At 49.7% G+C, this 12,717-nt stretch overlaps 2 protein-coding genes across 4 annotated transcripts in view; both read left to right on the top strand.

Annotated features, from left to right (window-relative positions):
* Positions 1–12,717, top strand: part of LOC119453576 (neurofilament heavy polypeptide-like) — a 512,698-nt gene that overhangs the window by 321,299 nt on the left and 178,682 nt on the right. The gene's annotated exons all lie outside the window — the stretch shown is intronic.
* The window catches only part of LOC119453577 (tol-Pal system protein TolA-like), a 281,346-nt gene that overhangs the window by 152,161 nt on the left and 116,468 nt on the right, over positions 1–12,717 (top strand). The window contains exon 1 of one of the 3 annotated variants that reach the window (XM_049668261.1): positions 12,385–12,463. The exons of the other annotated variants lie outside the window; for them this stretch is intronic. The gene's annotated coding sequence lies outside the window, so the exon portion shown is untranslated. Of the gene's footprint in view, positions 1–12,384; positions 12,464–12,717 lie in introns of those variants that run through there. 3 annotated transcript variants of the gene reach the window in all.

The raw sequence follows: 12,717 nt of genomic DNA, 5'->3' as shown, positions 1-12,717 counted from the left end.
GGTTCGTTTCTACCAACGCATAAACTTTCCGATACTCGCCAACATCAGCAGTCGAGTTTTACATATCGTATATCGAGGATGTCTGGCGCTTTTCCACTGGTGAGTTCATCTATGTCAGAGTCACACAAGTACTCTACATTCTGAAAGGCATTAGATCAGTCGCCTTCAATGCGCTTGCTATTAGGAACCCACCATCACCACCACGTGTCTGACTAACTTGAGTCTGTTCGCCTGCAGCAGGACGTTGGCTTATATTCTTCTACGGCGCACCCACACCAGCGGATCATGGTAAGAGCTATGATACGCGAAGTATTACAACCAATGGGCTTGTCGTCACCGTCGGTGTGCCCCAGTCGGCCTTCTGGAGCGACCTTGCGTGACGTCATCAGGGATGAACTGGCGCCCATTACCTGTCTGCGCGCGTGCAACCCTCCGTCTCTCGTCCCCTGCCAACGTGCGCGGAAGTTGCAGCTACGCCTCCAGGCAACGTCAACTCAGCGGTGCCGCTAACAACGTACGCGTCGGCTGCTGCCGCGCCTCCAGTGAACATCTCCTCAGTGCCACCCGAGCTTTCATCGGCCCATCTGACTGCACTGGGACTCCCGGCGCACCAACACCTGTACTACCCGCCTTGCGTCCGTCACGTCCCATGTGCTATTACTGCGGCTATCGCGGCCTTCTTTCACGTTTCGCCGCAAGAGCCAGCAAGACGAGCGTCGGGGTGCGACATGTCTGAACGCAACTTTTTCCAGTGGAGCGTCTTCCCAAAGCCGGTGTTTCTCTTCACCTCCGCTCCGCTCTGCATCACCGCCCGCATCGACTGAAGACCGAAGCACTTACCGTTCAGCCAGACGCCGTTCCCCTTCGCCATTCTGCCGTTCAACGTCACCACTACAGCGCGTCTCACTCAACCTAACGTTCGGTCCGGAAAACTAAGCGATGCAGTTTTGGGAGGACAACTGCATACGACACCAGGACTGAAATTCCTCCAGCGCGCCCGTCCAATATGCTTTCGGTGTTTGTGCAAGGGCTGCCCGTCGATGCTTTGTTGGACACAGGTCCGACAATTTCCGTTATCCACGCTGATTTATGTTCCCGCCTGAAGAAAGTCACGACGCCATACGATGACCGATGCTTGTTTCAGCCCAAGGATACACTGTTTGTCCTTCCGCTCTCTGTACTGCCCGTGTCTTTATCGATGATATGCTGCACCATATACAATTAGCTGTGCTGTCCCCGTGCGCTCAAACTTATTTCAGGGTGGGATTTTCGCCCTTCGGCTTCCGCTTCTGCAACGCGTTGTGCATCTTACGGACACCGACTACTTACTTGGGGAAGACACTTACACGCCGTTGCGCCTGAACGCTGCGTAAGATACCGAACGGCCTCCCAGCCAACAGCAAATTGTTACCATTATGTCAAACAATATTGACCATGGTGACGTATTGGTCTCGCCCCATTGCCGTTGCCTATTCCCGCTGCCTTCCCGTTGCCTTACGGCTTTTAGAAACTAATTGATTCATTAAAACTTACTTCATCGTCTGGTGTCGATGAAATAAATGTCAAATGCTGAAAAACTAAAACAAATGTCAGCGCTATTTTATGTGCTATTTTCAGCTGTCATTGTCATCAGGAGTGGTGCCGGAAGACTGGAGAGTAGGCAAGATTGTTCCAGTCCCCCAAAAATCTCCTCCATCGTGGTGCACTAGTTATTGTCCCATTTCACTCGCCAGTGTTTTTGCAAACTAATGGAACATGTTATTTACTCTCAGATCGTAAACTTGTTAGTATCCAATAACCTATTTCATCCTGCTCAACATGGCTTCCATAAAGGTCTTTCATGTGATACTCAACTAGCTTTATTTTCTCCATGATGTAAGTTGTAACCGCGGTTTGAACGTACCTGTAGATGCCATTTTCTTAGACTTTGAAAAGGCATTTGACAAAGCTCCACACCAACGGCTACTCCTAAAACTTTACCATCTCAACATTAATCCATTTGTACTAGACTGGATACGTAGCTTCCTCACTCACCGTCAGCAGTTCGTATTTGCTAATACGCAGTCATCTAAACGATCTTCTGTACTTTCGGGCGTACCACAAGCCACAGTTCTCGGACTAGAACTCTTTCTAATTTACATTAATCACCTTCTTACTAAGATCTCCTCTAATATTTCATTGTTCCCAGACGATGGTGTAGTTTATTGAAGCACAACTAACACTTCAGACATGGATTTGCTTCAAAATGATCTAAAACACATTTAATTATAGTGTAAGGAATGGTTGATGTCATTAAATACTAAAAAAAACCTCACTAGTTTCTTTCCCTCGCCTACAGCATCACAAATCAGGGAAATACACCATATACGGCTCCGAAATATCATCCGTTGACTCATTAAATGCCTCGGCATAACCTTTTCAACTACCCTAACTTGGTCACATCATGTCATCAACATAGCCAATGCCGCTAATCGAACCTTCGGTTTTCTCCGCCGGAACCTAACACTTGCTCCCCCATCAGCAAAATTATTAGCTTATGTTACATATGTCCACCATAAGTCAGAATATGCATGCTCTGTCTGGGATCCTCATCAACATAACCTATCTAATACACTTTAATCAGTTCAAAGCCCTGCAGCCCGGTTTATTTACTCTGAATATTGTTTTCATGCAAGCGTGTCTGAACTAAAAACCCGTGCTGGTCTCACTAATCTAGAATCACGACGTCATATTTCTCGACTGTGTCTTTTTCACAAATTCTATCATTCACCACTCCCGATTTCAGCTATATTACCAGCTCATCCAGCCGCATTAACCACAAAAAAGCCGTGTATCCTCCCCCGGGGCCGACTACTTCGCATCTACGATCACTTTTTTGTGAAAACCGCAAGGGACTGGAACGGTCTGTCTGCCGACGTCGCGCACCACTCCGACGCAGATCACTTCAAGGCTGCTCTCTAATCATTACTTTGTTAAGCTAAGCCCATCCCTTATGTAATACACCATTTCTGGGGCCTTTGTGGTATATTAAGTAAATAAATAAATAAATAAATAAATAAATAAATAAATAAATAAATAAATAAATAAATAAATAAATAAATAAAGGCATCGTCGCCTGGCTCGGCGCTTGTCATCACCGCCACGAATACTACATCGGCGAAAATTCACCTTCCGCAAAGCACCACAGTGGCTTGCGCGGCCGACCCAGGGCCTGTATGCGTCTTGCCCCTCAAATACATGTCTTCCAAAGACCCTTCTACTTGTGATACTGCTTCTCCCTCCGCCCTTACTGTAGCCATCACCAGTGACTTGCCGCCTTCACAGATACAGCAGTTGCTTGCTTTGCTGCACGAACACGCGAATTCTTTTGTTGTCCATTCGTCGACTATGGGCCAAACCACAGCTGCAGCGCATCGCATTCAGACATACAAAGCGTCTATAGTGCGCCGACGCCCGTACCGCGTGTCCCTAGCCGTGCGGAAACCCATAGACCAAAATGTCGCAGACATGCTACAACAGATGGTCATCCGGTCCTCAGCTAGCCCTTGGTCATGTCGTGTTGTTTTCTTCAGAAAAAAAGGCGGTTCCGTGCGCTCTTGCGTCGATTACCGGGCCCTCAATAAGATCACTCGAAAGGACGTATACCCTATACCACGCATTGACGACGACCTTGATTCGCTACAAGGTGCAGAATACTTTTCAAGCCTCGATCTGCGTTCCGGCTATTGTCAAATTCCCATGCACGAAGACGATAAAGAAAAAAACAGCGTTTGCCACCCCTGATGGACTTTACGAATTCAACGTAATGCCTTTCGGGCTATGCCATGCACCTGCGACTTTTGAGCGCATGATTGACACCGTACTGCGCGGCCTGAGATGGAAAACTTGCCTATGCTACCTGGATGACATTGTCGTATTTTCATCTACATTCCCTCAGCACCTGCAACGCTTGGATGAAGTTCTGACGTTCCTTGCCGACGCTGGACTTCAAATCAACACGAAGAAATGCCGTTTCGACAGCAGATCTATTAAGTTCCTGGGACATGTCGTGAGCAAGGAGGGCATACGTCCAGACCCAGACAAGGTTGCTGCGGTCCTTCGCTTCCTTCGCCCAGAAAAGCCTAAAGACTTGCGAAGCTTCCTTGGCCTCGCTTCTTATTTCCGTCACTTTATACGGAACTTTGCCTCCATCACTGCGCCACTACACAAGCTACTTGCTTCCGGTGTACCCTTTCTCTGGTCTCAAGAATGTGAAGCAGCCTTTGACATGTTGAAGGGTGCCCTCACGTCTGAACCTGTGCTTTGCCATTTTGATGAGACTGCACCGACTCTCTTGCACAAAGACGCCAGCGGCCGCGGCATCGGTCCCATTATTCCGCAACGCGACAACTTTTCGCGAGAGAGAGTCGTTGGATACGCCAGCCGCGTACTCACCGATGCCGTAAAGAACTATACGATCACTGAGCAGGAGTGCCTGGCTGTTTGGTGCATACAGAAGTTTCGTCCCTATCTGCACGGGCGCAATTTTACAATTGTTACGGACCACCACGCATTTTGGTGGCTCTCCACTCTCAAGAACTTGACTGGACGCCTGGGTCGCTGTATTCTCCACCAGCAAGAATATGACTTTGACATTATTCATAAGTCTGGAAAAAAACCTCCAAGACTCTGATGCTCTTTCTCGTTGCCCGCTTCCTGCGCGCCCATTCGACGCTTCGGCAACTGCGTCGCAAAGCAGCTCTTCGGATATCACTTGTACGCCGGTTTCCTCTCTAGCCTCAATAGACCGCTTTTCTCCAGATGACGATCAAACATTCACATCTCGCGAAGAGGCCTACCGATATTGTCGGCGTCTCATAAACCGCATCTGTGACGCTTCTCGCCCACCTAACGCGCAGCTTCGACGGACACTCGCCCAATTCAAGCAGGACAATCGCGTGTTGTATCGGCGCATTTACCATCCTGACGGTCAACGCTGGATGCCCGTTCTACCGCGCTTTCTTCGAGCCCATGTCCTCGAAGTATTCCACGATGATATGACTGTTGGCCATCTCGGTTTCCTTAAAGCCTACGATCGCATTCGATGCCGTTACTATTGGCCTGGCCTTTCTACTTGTGTAGCCAGGTTGTGATAGGAGTTAAGACTGTGTTTGAATTGCGCGGTCGAATGTGCGTGACTGTTGTGGTGCGCGATGGACGAGGAAGAGGAAGAGCCGAAGCAGGCGCTGAAGGGGCATCCATTTCACCAGTCTGAGCTGCTTGGTCTGGGCTTACGTCCCGAACGAGCCGAGCAGTCCACCTACCCTAGGCCGGTGTTCCTGGTTGAGCTGGGAGAGCGGTCCGGGCTGTTGCTGTACCTGGGCTGAGCCTGTGCTTGGTCTGGGCTTTCGTTCCGAACGAGCCGAGCTGTCCATCTACCCTAGGCCGGTGTTCCTGGGTGAGTTGGAAAAACAGGCCTGGCTGTTCGTGTGCCTGATCCGGCCTGCTCCACTGCTCTGTGGGCATAAGCCGCCGGCGTGTTCCGGTGGAGCCGAGGCGTTCCGGTGGAGCCGAGGCGTATTCCGGTGCAGCCGTGGCGGGCTGACGTCCCGACCCAGCTGTCACGCGAGTGGCTCGTCGTGTGCCGGGCCTCCGCCGCGGCCTCCATCCCCTGCGCCACCCGCTGCTAGAGTCACCACTGCGACTCCTCGTGATGTGAGTGCGTGATACCGAAACGTAATTGACGGCCTCCTACAGTGACGCTGATGTAAGCGACACACCACTTAGAAGTGAATTTTGTGTGTTATTGTGTACGTCGTCATAGTCCCGTTCCCATGTCATTAAAGCCTCTCTGTGTTTATTGTGCCCTCTATGTGTGTTTGAGGCCTGGGCCCACAACATAACTATCACAGGGGTACGTCGGTTACTGTTCGCCGTGTCAGCGTCGCAAACTCCCAACCTCTGCTCCTGCGGGCGAATTACTGCCTATTACTGCCAATTTGAGGTTGTTGTTATCGACCTTTACGGGTCCCTTCGTATTACTGTAGCTGGCAATCGATGCATAGTGACTGCCATCGACCACCTGACGCGCCTTGCTGAGACATCAGTGATCACTGGCTTACATTCGGAAGTTGCCGACTTTGTTCTTCAAGCTACAATTTTGCGCCGTGGTGCTCCTCGGGTACTGCTGAGCGACTGTGGGAAGGCCTTTGTCTCGCAACATTTAAACGAAGTCCTGCGCCCCTCTGGTACGACCCACAAAACAGCTTCGAGTTACCATCCACAGATTAGCGGCTTGACCGAGCAATTCAAACTCGCATACTTCAAACTTGCGATGGCGGCGGGGACGGTGGAAAGCCTCCAGATACGACAGCGTCGACATCGTAGTCTTCGCATCCCCAAACCGAGAACCCGACGGTCTGCCTCTCGTGGACACCGGCCGACACCTTTATTCTTGTTTTTACTTTGCGGTCTGCTGTACTGTTGATAGAAGGTCTCCTACGATTAAAATGCTCGATAAAAACAATTAAAATACGCTAAAATCAACCTTTCTAACGTCGAACAAGCGCTTCAAGACGCTCTGAACGTAACACACCACTGGTGTGCTCAGATAGGGCTTGACATTTCCAAGGACTCGACAACGTACAGTCAACCACAAAAGTTTGCGGACCACGCGAGCGCGTGGCCAAGAGCCTCTTCGCGACACTTCCGCTACGTCACCAGCGATCGACAGCAGCGCTACGTTGAAGACGCATCCCTCCTTAAATCTATGGCCTGTCTATTTTCGCACTGTGCGCAAATATTTTCTACCTATCTCTTTCAACGTGACGCGCTCTTTGTTAGCCAGGGCTACTTGCTTATATTTTGAGAGCAGAATATCAGTACAAGTAATCAGACAGCGTATTCTTCGGCTGTTATCAGTTCTATTTTCGCGTAGCCACGCTGTTTTTTTTTTTCGTGAGTGCGTGAGTGAGCGGTGAGGCAGCCATGGGACACAGATGCTTAGTCAGTAGGCAGAATTTTTCCGTTCCTCCCCCATCGCTAAGTGACAGTAGCGGCCGGGATTTGATCGCCTGCGCCCAGGTTTTGCTGCGCAAAGCCCGAACCACCGCGCTGCTATAGTGGTTACATTTAGAAAAATAAGAAATAATCGGGTGCGATGACTCTTTTTATAACCCTTTGCGACACGGCGTCCTCGTTTGGGGACTCGAACTTCGGAGGCGCGTCCCACGCCACGTGTTTCTTCAAATGACCTAAAACTCAGTGTGCACATTCGTGTCCGCTTCCTGATGGGACAACTAGCGGTCAGTTAACTTCATTGTCCTGCGTATTGCTGCAGATGATCACTTTGCTGGAGACACTACCATGTTAGACAATCGTTGGACGTGCCGCGTTCCAAGACCAACGTCAAGAGTATTTTTTTTTCTCCGGTCGACACGAATACAACCGAAAAAGCAAGTGTGCATGCGTTTTGGGCCTAATAGTTGATTCTTTTTATGCAAGCATTGAAGCTGACGTATTTCAGAATAATTAGATAATGAGTTATACGCTAATTAATTTTTTTTACTGAAACTCGCACAAAACAGCACATTGCTTCGTCTTCTTTCTTGGAATGTAATAGTGAGCGTCTTGAAATGATGCCATGCGCATTTGACGCATTTGCAGACAGTGCATCATAATTCGTGTCTGAAGGGGATGAATTTATTCACAAGACATTTACAGAAGTGTCATGAAACATAGGTCTCTCAATGATCTAGTAGGAAGTGAAATGTCCGCCGTTTTCTAGCACCTTATTGATGCGTGTGGGCATCGACTCGTACAAAGATTCAGTAATCTCCGGTCGACCGCGCAGGCTTTCCCATTCTTGTGCGATCGCTTGCCACAGCGTATCGGCCGTGCGGCCGCGGTTGGCTCGTGTGGACAGCCGTTTCTTCAACATGCCCCAGACATTTTCTATGGGATTCAAGTCGGCGCCACATGGAGGCCACTCAAGCTGGCAAACAGCATGTTCTTCTAGCAATGACTGGACGATACGTGCTTTATGGATCGGGCTGCGGTCGTGTTGAAAAAAATAGCAGCCGTCGCTGAAGGGACCGTCCAGCGCATACGGAACGAGGTGTCTAGTGATGACGTCGCAGTACCGTGACGCAGTGAAGGGCCCTTCCAGACGCACAAGGGGACCAAGGCCATCTTTGCTGATTGCTCCCCACACGCTCACGGAACACCGTCCACTGGATAGAACACTCTGTGTGTAATTAGGCAGATATCTGCAAGAAATAGCATACAATTGGGTTCCAGCGGCGCGTCTAAAGATGTTGTGATTCCTCTTGCGTATGAACTTTATAATGCTGTTATAGAGTTGCAATAGAAAACGTGCAAACATCATTAGATAGTACTGAAAGACCCACTGGCAGCTTTTAATTAGCTTCAGAGTAAGTAGTACTATGAAACAATCGTTAATGTTTTCAACATAATACCACTACAGAAAAATCTCGTAATGTCCAAAAGCTCATTTTACGTGAAACATGTTGTGATGCAGAATTAGCTTCGTGAATTAACTGCCAATACACTGTAAACACACCTGCAGTTTAGTGGACGCCAAACCCGCTTCCGTTGGTCCCAGCGCGTGGAAAAAGTTGACTCATCGCTAAAGATGACATCGCCCCATTTCTCTGTTGTCCAATCTTTCATTGCTGTAGCGAACATGAGTCGTTCTTGTAGCTGGCTGTCTGAGAGGCAGGGCTTCTGTGCTGCTACGAAAGACTGCAGGCCAAGCTCACTCAGCCTTCTTCTTACAGTCTCAGACGATACCGTGAGCGAGAGCGCTTCTCGGATATCCTCTGCACTTTGAAAAGGATCAGCCACGATGGCGGCCGTAATCAGGCGGTCCTCTTCCTCAGTCGTGGCCCTTGGACGCCCACTGCGCTCCATATCTGTGAATCTGTCATCGTCGCGGAAAGCTTGAATAATCCTATTCACGGCAGTCCGGCTCCTGTTGGTTCGACGGCAGATTTCGCGCTGAGGTATTCCCTCTATAAATAAACGCACAATGTGCCTTCTTTCGTCAAGTGGAACACGCAGCGGCATCTTTCCAAATAGGCAATCACCACGTGGCCTGAAGCAAGTCTACTACGTTTCAGCGACTGATGCGAAGATGCGCCTATGTGTGAAAGAAAATTTTCTATGCATCCGCTTTTTCTTTATTTTTGATGACAGTGAAACACCTCCCTACCCTTTCTCTCAAGACGCAGAAGCAGCAACACTCATTGGACCAAGATGCTGCCAACCAAAGTGCGCCAGTAAACGTCGCGTAAAAAAATTGTCGCAGTGCTTCGTGAAACTTATCTACCCACTGGCACACCAGTCGACAAAGGTTGCAGTGATTGCTCCGATACTGCTATCAAGCCAGATATGTGGCGGTCTTATCGCAGACAGCGCTCTGCGTCAACACAACGAACTAACAATGTCATGCACGGGAATAAAAAATTAACAGGCAGGCGAGTACCAAGCGGGCTCATATCCGGGAGAGCGCCCCTGTCGCCGCTAGGTGGCGTACCGCTAGGTGGCGCGGATAGGCAGTCTGGCACGCGCTCGCGTGGTCCGCAAACTTTTGTGGTTGACTGTACATGCCCGTAGAGAACAAGTATCGGCGCCGTCTACTGGCACTCCGGCCTCTTTAGTTAAATCTGGATTAGCAGCCGCTACACGAGGCTTCAACTCTCCGTGTACTCGGCCTTGAAATGGATGCTTCCGGATCTGTGGGACCATGGGTCAAGAAGGCAAAGCAACCGGCCGCGAAAACGATACAGCTGACACGTCGGATTGTGAAGAAATCTGGTGGAGCGCGCACCTACATGGCTCGCCTTCTTGTCCGTTCCATACTACAACCACGACTCGTCTACAGAGCCCAGTTTCAACACTTCACGAAGAGAGAATGGGCTCGCCTTGAGACCATTAATCACGAAGACATGCGGGCCATAACGGGACTGCCACGTCTCACTCTGCTGCCAACCCTACAGGACGTGTCCCAACTCAACACTCTCGAGGAACTGGTGCACCAACATCGATGCGCACGCGCCCTTAAGCCATCGAAGTTATGCTCGGCTGCTGCACTGGCCCGGTACATGGGACATGAAATAGACAACCCAGCTTCTACGACACCCGATGTAGCTGCGTGGAACAGGGTACAATTAAGTGACAATAAGCCTCCTGGTTGTCTGCAGAGCCCGGTTCCTCGCCAGGCGAACGCTCAAGTTACCCGACTTCGTCGCACCGATGATAATCAAGACTATGCGACTCTGGTAACATAAACTCATGCCGGTGTCAATGGCACCAGGATTCACACAGTTCTCGTGTGCCCATTGATAACAGAGGCAGGCCAGACGTGCTCGTTTGTTGTCCATTGTGCACTGCCGGCCTATCTTGCCGAGCTTGCCGCCATACGAGACGGCTTGGCCGCGTTGCTCCCTTTTGTTCAAGGTGCTCGATATTCCCAGCTCATCCTTCGCACGGACTCGACTCAAGCCATCCACAACATACGTAGGGTATCCCGGTCCTCTCTACTGTCGGATGGCATTAACTGTCTTCTTGCCACTACGAATATTGTGATACGCGTCCAGTGGGTGCCATGACCAGCCTTGCCCGGTCTACTTGTGGTAGGTTTGGTAACCTACCTAGAGAACATTACGTATCCAGTTCCGCATTTTCCTGAATACGCCTGCGGACAACTGCTCCGAAAAAAAAAAGCCTCTGACGTACCACACGAGCGCTTATACCTCCGTGTGGGTCAGATCTCCCTGGTGGGTTAACCCTGCGAGTGGAGGTTATGTTACGGAAGCTGTATGTCGGGTTCGCGCTCACCTCGTCTGTGACTGCTCCCTGGCCACAAAAGTACCACGGTCCCTATGATACATCGTGCCCATTTTGTGACAGTACAATTCAAAATGTGACAGTGACACACCTATTATGGACGTGCCCATGACTTCACCTAAGCTCTCTCCGCCAGCTCCGGGCAACAGGCCTTCAGCCTGGCCGCCCACCCGACCTTGAATGTTGAATTCATGGGCCATATCATCGTTCACTTCTAGATTTTTGCATGAGTCAAGTCTGTTCGTGTTTTTTTTGACACGCCTTGTATTATGCCTAAGGGGAAGCTTTCGAAGAAAAAAAAATGAACCGTCGATAACACTTGAGTATGTTCTAATCATGCAGGTGCGTCTTGCGTTGAGCTTTGACTTGAAGTTATTAGTGGGTAACATGCAGTCCCGAGAAGAGGATGAAAAGTACACGTCTCAATATCCCACGAGCGGCGACCACGCGGTGTGTTAGAAGTCTTGTACCGGCGAGGACCGCTGCTGAAGCGAACAAAACAGCAGAATACATCTGATATGAATCTATCCGACACGAAGTATAGGTACAGCTGCAACGGAAAAATATTAGGGCAAGTGGCCGATCACCAGATAAGATAAATTGCGGCACGCGGCGCTCTTGTTCCTATGCACACTGGTCCCCAAAGTGCCACATGCTTCACTCTCGTTTTGTGCTTGCTGGGGAACAACAGCGTCGCGTGTCGCAATTTATCTGGTCGAGTGATCGGTCACTTGTGCTAATCTTTTTCCGCTGCCCCAGCTGTATCTGTGTTCCACATACTAGCGTTGACTCATGTGACCTTCCACGTGTGGGATGGTTTTTGAAAGATTTTATCTGCATGTTTTTCTTGCTACGTTGATAACGTTGATGGTGAGGCGTCACCTAGGCTGGAGACTATTTTAGGTGGATAACCTACTCTCAATAAATCAGTTGTTAGTGCGCACACAACTGTCTCACTTGTTTCCTCGTGTCCTGTTCCACTGCGCAGTTTGTTAGAAAAAGATGTATCAGTACCAGCTCGCCCAGCTGTCGACTATGCTTAGAATACATTTGAAGTGGAAATTACCCTGCACACCCGCGCATACTTTCGCCGATCCCGAGGCCCCTCGCTGCTACACTAGACAGCTGAAACGCCGTGTGCTTGACGTTTGCGCGATGTTATAAAAAAATTGCACGAGCGTACGCATGTACATGGTATGCAGAAAAACGCCATCTGTATAACACGCACTCGAATCATTCGTCTGGCGTTCTCATGCGACGCACCGGAAGGAAATTGTTTTCACTTGTTTTTCATGAAAAACAATTTGCATCCACTGCATCGTACGAGAATAGTCTGAACGCCGACAGCTACCGCGAGTATGACCCCGCCCACAACTGTACAGGCACTGGCGCCAGGTGGACTAGCTGGTTTTATAATGCTGTATCATGCCAGACGCAATAACCAGTGGCGCAGGTGAAAATAAAGATGGCTGTGATGAATATAAAAGGACGCATTGAGCATGCGCCTTCTTCATTGCGCCTTCCTCATCGTCAGAGGTGACATCAACGCACGACAGCTTTGTAGGCAGCCTTCATCGTGTCCGCGGTGTACCTGAGGTGTCTCGTCCCGTAAAAGGTATACGCAAGCGAGTAAGTGCAGGGAGACCAGAGATTTGGTGCTGAGTTCGCTGAAACAGGGCCGCATTCATCGGGCAATAGTCTAGTCAATCCTCTTCATATATATAGGGATAGACAAGGGAGAAGCTCCACGTCCAGACATGAAGTTCTTGCAGTTGGTTGCCGTCTTCGGCTTTATTTGCCTGGCTGTCACCACAGCAAAACATATCGGTGAGTTTTCAGGTTCCGTTCATCCCTGTGTTGACACTGTTT

Source organism: Dermacentor silvarum, chromosome 5 (genome assembly GCF_013339745.2).
Source record: "Dermacentor silvarum isolate Dsil-2018 chromosome 5, BIME_Dsil_1.4, whole genome shotgun sequence".
Classification (NCBI taxonomy): Eukaryota; Metazoa; Arthropoda; class Arachnida; order Ixodida; family Ixodidae; genus Dermacentor; species Dermacentor silvarum.
Note: the sequence above shows the minus strand (reverse complement) of the source record. Positions and strands in the feature narration are given on the sequence as shown.